This window comes from Jatropha curcas, chromosome 2 (assembly GCF_041381405.1).
Source record: "Jatropha curcas cultivar XTBG-Jc1 chromosome 2, XTBG_Jcur_1.0, whole genome shotgun sequence".
Classification (NCBI taxonomy): Eukaryota; Viridiplantae; Streptophyta; class Magnoliopsida; order Malpighiales; family Euphorbiaceae; genus Jatropha; species Jatropha curcas.
The window spans coordinates 7,247,394-7,259,962 of NC_143152.1; positions in this window are offsets into that span (position 1 = coordinate 7,247,394).

Genomic DNA, 12,569 nt, shown 5'->3' on the forward strand with positions numbered 1-12,569 from the left:
TAGACCGATCTAGGCTAACAAACCATCTTAATGCAGCACCGGTCAAAGATTGCTGAAACAACTAAGCAAGGAGCTCGCTGTTCAGGCCAAACGGGTTGAGGGCACCCACATACATTTTCAGGTGCGTTTTGGGACATGTGGTTCCGTCAAACTTGTCCATGTTAGGCATCTTGAATTTTGTAGGTAATCTTGCTTCGGGGAACAAGGACAAGGAGTCCATGTCCACCACTTCCTTGTGTGTCTTGAGGGCAGTAATAGACCTTTCCAACAATTCCAGCTTCTCTCTCATTTTCTGAGCTTCCAGCTCAGAAGCAGTTCTGGAGGGCATGTCATCTAGGTTAAGGGCAGGGTTTGTTGGTTCAGCAGCAGGACCCTGATTAGAGGTAGTAGGTCCACTTCCCCCGGCGGAAGCCCCATTTCCATTACCACCGCCTAGTTCAGCTATTAGGGTAGTCCTCTGGGCAGCCAATGCCTCATTCATTCTAGCCTCCATTCTGGCTTCCAGTTGTTCGATGAGGTTTTGGATGTCAGTGAGTGATGTCATTGGTGCAGTCGGGGTTGTTGGACTTGTGGGTGAGAGCTCAGTTGGTGTTTCGGGTACAGGTGGTCTTTGGAGGGGTACCTGTAAAAGGACATAGTCAAAATGGTTAGACTATCCTATATAAGGTGTTTTCATAGGGTATATGAGATAGTGTGAGGTAGGGTAGTGTAAGGGTAAGGTATTTGGACTTGACCCTTGTGATGTGGGGTGGTAGGACCAAACAATGTAGGGTAGCGTTGGTAGGGTAGGACACCTAGGATAGGACACAATGGGATGTGATATGTAAGGTAGAGTGCTTAGGGCTGGACACCTCGACTTTTCATAAGGCCCTAAGTTCTCAAAGAATTTTTTTTTGGGCCTTAGGCGAAATTGGGAATTTTTGGGCCCTTGGGCCAAATTGGAAATTTTTGGGCCTCTGTGGCCAAGAATGTGAACTTTTGGGCCTTAGGGGCCAAATTGAGAATTTTTGGGCCTCTGTGGCCAGATTGAAAATTTTTGGGCCTCTGTGGCCAAATTGAAAATTTTTGGGCCTCTAGGGCCAAAATGGGTATTCTTGGGCCTCTGGGGCCAAATTGAGAATTTTTGGGCCTCTGTGGCCAAATTGAAAATTTTTGGACCTCTGTGGCCAAATTGGAAATTTTTGGCCTCTGGGGCCAAATTAAGAATTTTTGGGCCTTAGGGGCCAAATTGTGAATTTTTAGGCCTCTGTGGCCAAAATGTGATTTTCTAGGTCTCAGGGACCAAAATGTAATTTTTCAAGTCTCAGGGACCAAAATGTGATTTTTCCGCTTTGAAATGGAATGTTTTTTTATTTGTGAAGTATGGGATGAATGCGTGAATGCGCACAACATCACAACATAATCTGTTCATGATGTGCTTCACATCATTGGGTGCATACAGTCCTAAAGGATAGGTTCTATAGGCTATGACGCAAATAGAGAATAGGCTTATAAAGGGACCCTTGAACCTTGAGCATGGATATACCTAACCACATGTGAAACAAGGAGTTTCGCGTGGGTCCAACAGTACGCATGCCCATGGGCCATCCCCAAAAGGATTAGGGATGGTTTGCGGTAACAGGGAGGACGCTTTGGCTGTCTGTCGACATTATCAAAGAGACCTGCCGATCAGCGCTACTTGCTATCCAGACTCAGAAGTTTGAACAGAGAGAGAAGAAATTCATTCGAAATTCATTTTTTTTATGCATTGGAGAAAAGGATTCTCAATCGTGCAAATAAATCAACAAATTAAAAATGTTTTAATTTAGTTGTACAATCAAGTTCAAATTCTCCTTATCCCGTATTCTTAAAGAAAGAATACTGGATTTTTTCTGTTGGGGTACCCTGCAAAACAAAGCATAGTAAATAATACCCTAAAGAAGGGCGGATTAGTTTACACAAAAATTGTAGTCCACTTTATGCAAAATGATTACATAATTCCCCAGCAGAGTCGCCAAACTGTGAACCCCTCCCCCAAAACATCAAAATGCATATGATGCATGTGACTAAGGACAGAAATGCACGTGATGTGTGAGTCGCCACCTTGTTTAATTATTTTAGGGTAAACTAGGAAAAAACCCTAAGTGACTCCAATTTTAATTAACCTAGTTACTAGATTAATTACCCCAATGTTAAGGCATGGTCTACGAACCCGAGGTGGATCCCGAGACTATGTCATGCTGATGAACTAACCAATGGAATGAATGCTTTGCAAGGTGAATGATATAATTGGACCAAATGAAATGTTTTGATGATTTCGACTTGCCGCTCGGGGTTAAATCCCGAACGTGCCTACGTACTCTCATTTGAATGAGAGATCAAAGTCTACGTAGTTCGATAGGCCTTCTTTGAAGGGCTTTGAATGGGTATGCTTAATGCATGAGTGTGTGTATGCTTCGTGCATTTTGTTTAGGCATTTTGCCTGAAAATTGATTGATTTGATTTGGCGTTTGTTGCCAAAATGTTGATTGGGCAATTTTATTGCCAAAAATTGACTGATTTAAGGCTTCTAGCCAAAAAGATTGATTTAGGCAATTTGATTGCCAAAATGATTGATTTTAGGCGATTGTCGCCTAAAATGATTGATTTTAAGGCTTTTAGCCAAAAAGAGTGATTTAGGCAATTTGATTGCCAAAATGATTGATTTTAGGCGATTGTCGCCAAAATGATTGATTTTAAGGCTTTTAGCAAAAAAGAGTGATTTAGGCAATTTGATTGCGAAAATGATTGATTGGGCGATTGTCGCCAAAATGGATTGATTTAGGCAATTGTTGCAAAAAATTGATGTGATTTAGGCAATTGTCGCCAAAATGATTGATTTTAAGGCTTTTAGCCAAAAAGAGTGATTTAGGCAATTTGATTGCCAAAATGATTGATTGGGCGATTGTCGCCAAAATGGATTGATTTAGGCAATTGTTGCCAAAAATTGATGTGATTTAGGCAATTGTCGCCAAAATGATTGATTTTAAGGCTTTTAGCCAAAAAGAGTGATTTAGGCAATTTGATTGCCAAAATGATTGATTTTAGGCGATTGTCGCCAAAATTGATTGACTTAAGGCAATTTATTGGCCAAAAGCAATTGTTTGAAGGCTTTTAGCCAAAAATTGTGATTTAAGCGATTTGTCGCTAAGAAAAGGATTAATCTCACTTATAGGCAATTTGTTTGCCAAAAGTGATCAATTAAATTGTAATGTAGGCCATTTATTGCCAAGAAAAACGTGTTTTATTAAAGCTTTTTAGTCACAACTATTGATTAATTGGACTTAAGCCGAAATTGTTTGAAATAAAGGCAATCATACCCTAGTTATTGATTAACTAGGCTTTAAGTCAATATTGTCGGATTTAGGTTTTAATATCACGATTATTAATTAACCGGGCATTTAGCCTAAATTTATTTAATTGAGGCAATTTATTTGCCTAATTATGATGTGGATGCATTTATGCAGTGGTAGAGTTATTTAGGAGTAGAAAAGAAGCATGCATGAAGTGCTAAAATTAAATAGGCAGAGTTTAGTTCATGTACATGATTTAATCGACGGCTGCTTCTTAACTCCAGGTTAAGCTCCTCGTTAAGGTAATATTAATTAATTTAAATTTTAATGATCACTTAACAAAGCAAAGAAAGCAATAAAGCTAAACTAAAATGTAGAAAAGCAGTAAAGAATCGCAAGGAGCATAGGGGAGAAGGAGCGTCCGTCAACACAGACTGAGTGAGTAAAAACGGAGGCCCCGGGGCCAATTTTATAGAAAAAAGGAGACCCGAGGGCGGTCCTGCCCGCCTCAGGGGGGCGGGCGTGCCTGCCCCTTGAGGGTGGGCGTGCCCGCCCTTGAGGGCGGGCTGGACCGCCCTTGAGGGTGGGCTGGCCCGCCTTGGGGGGCGGGCGTGCCCACCCCTGAGGGCGGGCACATCGACCCGTGTGCTTTTTTTCTCGTTCCGGAGGCTTTTTCGGGAGTTTCAGACCTCCAAAAAAAATTCCAGGACCAGTTTCGTGATCCTCGCGACGTCCCGGACGTTTCAAATACCATATTGGCATACTTTCGGTGAACTTCCAAAATGGCCTTTGGTCCGGTCGGACTGTTTGCAGTCCAGGAAAATTGGCTCTTCGAGCCTCAAAATTTGGGTATTCACAGGCGACTGCAGCCGCTGTCGCCGGTGGCTGCCGCCGTCTTTAAGGGCGGCCGGGAAAACTGGATTTTTGAGCCTCAAAATTTGAGTATTCACAGTTTTATCCCCTTGGATATTCTGACTATCAGCCGATTGCAGATGGTAAGCCACTTGTCTCGGACGTGTCATGAACACGAAACAAAGGTGGACCAAAATCATCTCGAATTCGCAATGAGATGGATTGGGAAGTTACCAAGCTCGGTAGTGCATCAAGAATCCATTATTCAAGATGTTGAAAATCTGGCCAGAATAAACAAACATGTTCAGATCGGATAGTGACCAAGTGACTCGGAGTTGAGCTGTCTTTTCAACTGAGTATGTTATCTTGCTAATATCTTATAGTAATGGAATGTGACTTTAATTTTAATTTTATGTATGTTCAATAAGAATATGAATTTTAGGAACATAATAAAATATTATCATCAAACATCATTTGAAAATATCCATTAATTACATATAATAAAACATTGTCAAAGTACTGTAAATAGTTGTACACTTATATAAGAAATATGAAGTCAGTGATATCCTCCTATACCGTAAGTTGGACGTCTTCTCTGATTTGGTCTCCGTAATCATGCAAATCTAGCCCCAACTCCACATCTTCGTTGTTCATAAGTATGTGAATGAGGCTCAGCAATTGATGGAGACTCGTTTGTTGGAGTAAGCGTAACAGATATGGCGATGTTCAAATCTAAATTCTAATCCTGTGATTCAGACAATTGTAAAGATTCAGCATCTTATTGTGTCATAGTATGATCACTACTCTCGTATTTTGTAGAAATGCCATGATCTGGTTGAATTTAGCCTAGGTCAGATTGATGTTATATGAAAAGGAAGTCGGATGCACTTGATGCGAATGGAGCTTTATGTGTACTTGGATGATGCTGAGATGATAAGTGTGCAAATGGTGCAAACCCAACATTAATATGAGTCTGCCATTGCTGCAAATCAAACAAACCTAAGGAAGGCCGAGAACCTTATGGCATTTTAGGCATATGTGTCAACCATAGGACCCATTGACCTGAAGGAGTGAGCACAGAAATACTAGTTATATCAAATGAACTCTGGGTAGGAAAAATGTTTGTTTGATTCTGGTTTGTATCCATTTGTTGTCCAGCAAATGATGATTGACCAATATCATCGGTATATGTAGCAAAAGAATGAAATGCAACTGGATAGGGAACGCGATCACATTCAACTGCATTCGAAATAGGAACTTCCTTTTGTCGTGCAACCCCAGAACGCTGATGTCGTAATCGTGGTTGTGGTTCCTGAACTTCCTGATCATCCTGCATATCGCCGATTATCAGAGTAGAAAGGGCTGGTTATGGTGGGGGCATTGTGGTGTCCGCCTTTCCTCCTCCAAGGCGTAAAACATAGCATTTACTAAGCATATTATAAAAGCAATATTCTATGAAGATGGTGTCACAAGTCTAATACGAGCATCCTCTAATCCATCCTCTTAATATTAGACATATATAAATAAATTCCAACAATTATCATATTAGTATTTTACTCATCAAGTACCTCTATAGTATAAAATTATATATATTTGCATACTCACAATTAATCTTAAGGCAGCTTATCATATGAAATCCAACATCGGGCCACACAATGATAGCACTCCAAATAATGGAATGATTGTGGAGTGACTGTGTAGTGGGTGTGCTGGGAACAACTTTGTTACTACGAGTCGCTGAGGACAATGGGTTTTTTCGTAAAGGAATAAAATGGGCTTGGTTCTTTTTAATTTATTAAATTAGTTCTCTTTTGTTAGACTCATTCATTAATCCTAAGAAATTACAATTATTTTCGAAAAGGGATTTTGAAAATGGCTTTTACTTTAGTAAGATTTTTTATTTGAAGTCGCCGCCCTCTTTAGGGAAAATATCGCGAATCAATCGGTTCTTTGAAATCGACTAATTTGGTTTTAACCGGAGACTGGGTAAGGGAGTTTGGTATGGTATCAGGAAGGGATTAGGCACCCAAATCGCCCAATTGAAAATCGGCCTCCTTCATTGTCCACTCATTCACAATAATTAATAATGTGATTAACTCTAATTGAGATGTAAAACATTTTATACATTTTCAAAAGATCATGGCAAGCAAGCATATTGTTCCATACAGGAAGCATAAAATAAATCATTCAAAGAAGGGGGGAAGGAGAAAAGAATTACAACCAATTCTTAAATGTACATTCTACTCAATTAATTTCTCAAACAATCACCCAACCCATTAATTATTATAAATATGCAATAATAGGACCCATTAAGGTCTTTATATTAAGCTTAAAATTAGAGCAATGAATAAACTTAAAGTATCAATCATAAACACGGAATACATTCAACCTTAAAAATTAAATGACAACCACAGTCATTAATAATGATAGAAATGATGAATGTCAATGTTAAAATGTTCTAAACTAGGGTTAAACGGTTAAATTAATAAAAACTAAAGAACGTTGAAGTAAAATGCATAAAAGTACAGTACTGAAAATTAAAGTGCATAAAGATAAAAGAACAGTAAACTAAAAGCGTTAATTTAAAGGTTTAAACAAGATTAGAGTTCAAAGTCTTGATGTTCATCATGGTTGATGAACAAATACACCCATCATTAAGCATTACACTAAAAAAAAATTGCTAAATTGTGACTGACAAATCATTCGTAAAATATGAGAAATCGATCTCTAAATGGACTTAGCGACCGATTTGCGACAGACATGAATCGATCACAAAAGTGCTCATCTCAAATAATTTTGTAACCGATTTACTAAGCGGTCTTATATTAGCAACCGACCTCAGGTCTCGACGAGCCTGCACAAACCCACTAAGCTTGGTCGAATAGCAATCGAGTCGCCTAGCTCTATTTAGCTACTTTATCTTAGCTCTCTGCGCCTGTAATTGGATGAAAAGCATGACTTTATGGCAGCATATCCGACTAATTTCTCAAATTCTGTTTCAGGGGCCGCCCTTTAAGTAACAAGGGTTTAGGCTGCTAATTGAGAAGGGCTTTATAATCAGCCATAAAATTATAAATATCAGTCGCTAATTTTCGTCGCATTTCCTTTCTGAAAGCTTGTCGCAAATTGGTTGCAGATTGTGTTGGTCGCAATTTTGAAAAGCAATCGCAAATCGGTCGCTAATTTTGAAAGTGATTGGTTGGTGATCTGTCGCAAATTTAAATTCAACGGTTATAATTTTGGTTGCAGTTCGGTCGCTAGTCGGTCACAAAATATAATTACAGGAAAAAAATAACTTAATAATATTAAAAACCATAATTTTTTCCAGCTGTCAAAAATCGACATATATATACATCACAATCATAAGCATCATCATCAAAATCACAATAGAATAACAATGTAAGAATGGAATTGTTAATGTAATGTGCTATACAAAATATGAAAAAATTACAGAAAGCTAAAAAAGGTCCGAAATCAAATCTATGAGGTCGGTCCTCTACACGATCCATTGTCGTAGCGTCGGCAAGAGTATCTCCTGGATGTGTTGTAGAGTCGGCAGGAGTGACCAAGGTATCGTTTGCAGTATCAGGATCAAGAGGAGACGATAATGGATGATGCAGAGCTGTAGAAACATCTTGATCTGTAGCAGGCGAAGGAGCAGAGAAAGAAGTACCAGCACCATACTGACCGGACATCCGCATGACATGCGCTTTAAACTCTGCAAGTTATCTCTCTTGCTCATCAACATGAGCCCGTAATGCACTAATCTCCTCGACACTGTCGTCGGGATGTGGTCGTGAGGAAGTTGCAGAAGCGTCAGATGCTGAGCTGCGGTAAAATTGTGATGCCTGAGACCTGATGCCATAGACTTTCCTCTTCCTTTCACCCCCTACGACCTCCAGATAAAGTGCTAGCTCATCAAATCTTGACTCAGCTTCAGATCCAGCCTGAGAAGAAACAACACGCTCGCAAGCTGTACTATAGTTCTCCTAAAAACAACAAATTAATTAATCAATGCAGTTGCAAGGTTGATTATATTGAACTTGTACACGTAAGAGAAGACTAAAAAGTAAATGTATATATTCTTTATTGTTACTTACATTGACACCCAACGCACGTTTGTCGACAAACGTATTTCCGTCGTGGTCCTTTGTGTGAGTGTAAGTGAACACCTCCATCGGTGTGGGCTCATGACCATATTTTTTAGCCTGTAATGAATTTAATTATACATGATGTATTAATATGTTGTCATTTTATTGAACATCAATAAATGTAACTGTAACTAGTTGACTCACTAATAATCGAGAGGTATGTCGAGAAGGTCCTATAACTAGTTGACTCACTAACTAGTTGACTCACTAGTTGACTCACAAATATTGATCCGCCTGTATGTCGAGAAGGTCCTGCTTCGTCACCGCTAGTCTCACTGCATCTGTTTCGTGCAAATATGTCACACTTTCTCTTGAATGTAAGATCCTTCCAAGCCTTCGGCCAACTCTCTCATATCTCCTGAGACACGCACTGCTACTTCTTACCGCTTTTTTGCATCCTATAGGTGAATACAGCATACCGTAGAGCGCACAATTTCTCCCAGGCCACTTTTAGCATAGCCGTAATGGCCTCTTCCCATACCAAATGCTTCTGTAAAAATGAAAAATAAAATTTCAATAAAGAGATGTATCTTGATTATTAATTACATTGAATGAAGATATAACTTGAACCAAATCGTACCTAAAACTCTTCCCAATAAAAGTCTCTCGGCTCTTGTGGTACGGCATCCCATGTGTATCCATCTTTAACGAGATGTGGCTTGATTATCCTCATAATTTGCCTTGATGCGCGAGAGGATGGATATATGCTGAGAAAAAAAACATAAGTGAAATATAAGTTATATTTATTTGTTATTTATTTGCTCATTCGGATAAAAAATGAGTTCTATACACACTTTAAACTAGGATGCTTAATGCTTGACTCAATTGGATCCCAGACTCAAAGTTGAGTTATTGATTTTAGGTTTCTGACATTTTGAAATGAAGACCTGGATGCCACTAGAAGTGGCGTGCACCAAACGTAGTGGTGTGCAGGTCTTGCCCTGATTAAAAAACTCAAAAAATAGAGCCTCAAATGCTGTCTATAAAGAAGTAGCGCAGAGCCATTGCTTGTGGCACACGCCACACGTAGTGGCTTGCACCACTTGATTATTTATAGTGCCACTTCAACGCAGACAAGCCCCTTTTTGGTTATTCTCGGGTTTTCCTCACAACCAGACTTAAGAATAGTGATTTAGGTCACCAAAGAAAAGAAAAAGATGAAAAATAAGGGTTTAGGCTCTCATTTTACCTTGTTTTGAAGAAAAACTTTAGATTGGATTGAAACTGGCAAGGAATATCAAGGAATATCCAATAAGCTTTGATCTTTGTCTACTGATCCAAAGTTTATTTTGTTTGATTAGTGTTTTAGAAAGATTGATTACAAACCCACTGAATTTTTTAATAAAAATCTATTCTCTCTTTAACTAAATCTATAAAACTTGTTATAGATTTTGATTAAGAGGTTTGAGAAAAAAAATTGCAAGAGTTTTATTAAGCAATCGACTCTTCCCCATTTGCCTAGACCCTTAGTATATTTATAAGCAAATGAGTTGCTAGGTCGCCCTAGTTTTAAGGCTTATGTGGCACAGGCTACTGATGGGCCCCGAAATGAGCTGAGCCACTTTTCACGAAATCAGCCTGGGCGACATGCAAAACGAGGCAATACACTGGGATGCGTTATGGGCACACCTTAGATGCTTTCCAGGCCATGTTTTGATGTGGACCCTGAAAATGTGAAAATTACCCGACGAGTCACATTTCTTAAACTCGGATCATTGGTCTGAGAATCAAATTCATCGGATGTCTCAAACTTATTTTATCACAAAAAGGATATCATCACTGAGTCTTTTTGGGGCAAAAATTGAGCTTCTACAGTCGCCCAAAGTGAAATCCAAGTTGCATTGGTCGCGATCCAGTTAAACTCAGACTATTGAAGATCTGTTAGGTGAAGGTCATCATCATTTTGGGGCTGGTGAGGGATTAACTGCTGCATCCCGAATTGGTGCATTACCTTTTTGGATAATGCCACTCAACAATATGAAAACATAGTAAAGGGACTTGTGCTCTCCAAATACCACGACCTTGTAGACAATATGCTGAGAGTGCTTCAGGAACATTGTTATAGTATTATTCTTATCTTATCTGTAATTGAAAATAAGTAAAGAAAATTTTTCAATCACTAGTTTCAAGAAGGGAACAAAATACATTTCATACTGAAAATTATGAGGTATCATACCTGTTGATATGATGTCCTATCAAATTGTCATCTAATGTGAACAAGCACGTGGATAGTGACCTATGTTATTTGACTAGCGTTGCTTCACCTGCCATAAAATAACATGACTATTTATATGGCATTTTCATCTAGATAAAAGTTTTATTCAATTTGAAATTACCTACTACCCAGTGGAGCATCAAGGTGATGGTTAGGGTCAGTTATAGTAGAAGCAATTATTGTAAATCTCTCCCAAGCCAAAATTTGAAGAATAAATAAGGCACTGCTAATTACTGAGACTAAAGGATCAGTTGCATGACATAGCTCCCTATACAAATAGGCTAAGACTGTCCCACCCCAACTATAATATACTACCCTGTTAAGAACAACAAGTAAAGGCAAATAGATGAGCAAGGCTCTTGTTGAAGTCTTATCACTTAATAAGGATCCACTAATCAGTCTCATGATACATGATCGTGCATGCCTCTTTGAATTGATTAAGTCGGCATTGACACAAACCTCATTGAATTGCTCCACTAGCTAAGATGTAGTAAGAAAACTACCCCTTAAATATTGACATGTCAATTGCACTCCTAGTAAGTCCTCGCACACATCTGTCCACTCTAAGCGAGTATTGCCAACCACAACGTCACCCTCAATAGACAAACCTGTAAGTACATCAATATCTTGAAATGTGATAGTGCACTCTCCCTCAAGCATCATGAAGGTGTTAATTTATAGTCGCAATCTCTCAACAAGTGCAATGATCAGATGCCAATCTAGTTGAAAGAAGCCAAATCGCAATACTCCATAAAATCCACTAGATTGCAAAAATGATATTATGTGTGCATCTACATTATCCAGCAGGTGTAGAGCAGCACTAGAATATCTGCACCGTAAAACTGGTATATCAGCATCTCCATACCATATAACCTCAAATCTATGACGAAGTTGGTGATGTAACAAACTAGTATCTTGTGGTCCATGACTAAAATAATCTCTTCTATAGTGTCTAGATGCCATTATTTTATTGCCTAAAGCTGAAACAGAAATCGAACAGGCAATATAGCAAATAATGTCAATAAAACAAAATGAAGAGGATCGAAAACATATTTATGCAGTATCACTTCTAACTCAAATAAATTCAAAAATGGAATTAACTTAATATAAATTCAAAACAATAATGCAAATAAATCGATTATTATTTTAAGGTAATAATAAAAGTTATTATTTTGTAATAAATATGCAACATAAATATAATATATGTACATATAGAGCACAATCTCAATTTACTAACAACAACATGGCAAGCAATAAGGTACATACTTTTAGAATTCATCATCACTATTTTCAGATTAAAAATCTGAAATATCTGCTTCTTCAACTCTTATAGTTGAACTTGAACAAAGAATTGGTTCTGAATGGTATTTATCAAGTCGTTTCTGTATTATATTTATTTCAAATTTCAATTATTCTTTCACCTTTGCAATCTCTACTCTTATAGACCCAGGTAAAATAGTAGAATGAACTTTTGGGATATCTCATGGTACCGACAATATGCTTTTAGTTCAGATCTAATTTCCTATAATCTACCCTAGTCTGAAATATCTGCTTCTTCAACTCTTATAGTTGAACTTGAACAAAGAATTGGTTCTGAATGGTATTTATCAAGTCGTTTCTGTATTATATTTATTTCAAATTTCAATTATTCTTTCACCTTTGCAATCTCTACTCTTATAGACCCAGGTAAAATAGTAGAATGAACTTTTGGGATATCTCATGGTACCGACAATATGCTTTTAGTTCAGATCTAATTTCCTATAATCTACCCTAGTTTGTTTCATCAGATATTGTATATAGACTAAATATTGTCTATCGGTGCTATGAGGCCCATAAAAAATATGTTCTGCTTTGGTTTACATCGTTTAAGAATAATTTTTAACATTTGCAAATTTTATTTTTCTTCCAAATCATGTCGCTTCATTTAAATAAACATAGTTATCAATTGCCACAACTCTTGCTTGTCTTTCATTAGAAGTTCATGTCATAGGATATTATTCTACTATTGAACGAAAAAGTTCTTTGATTCAACTAAATTTT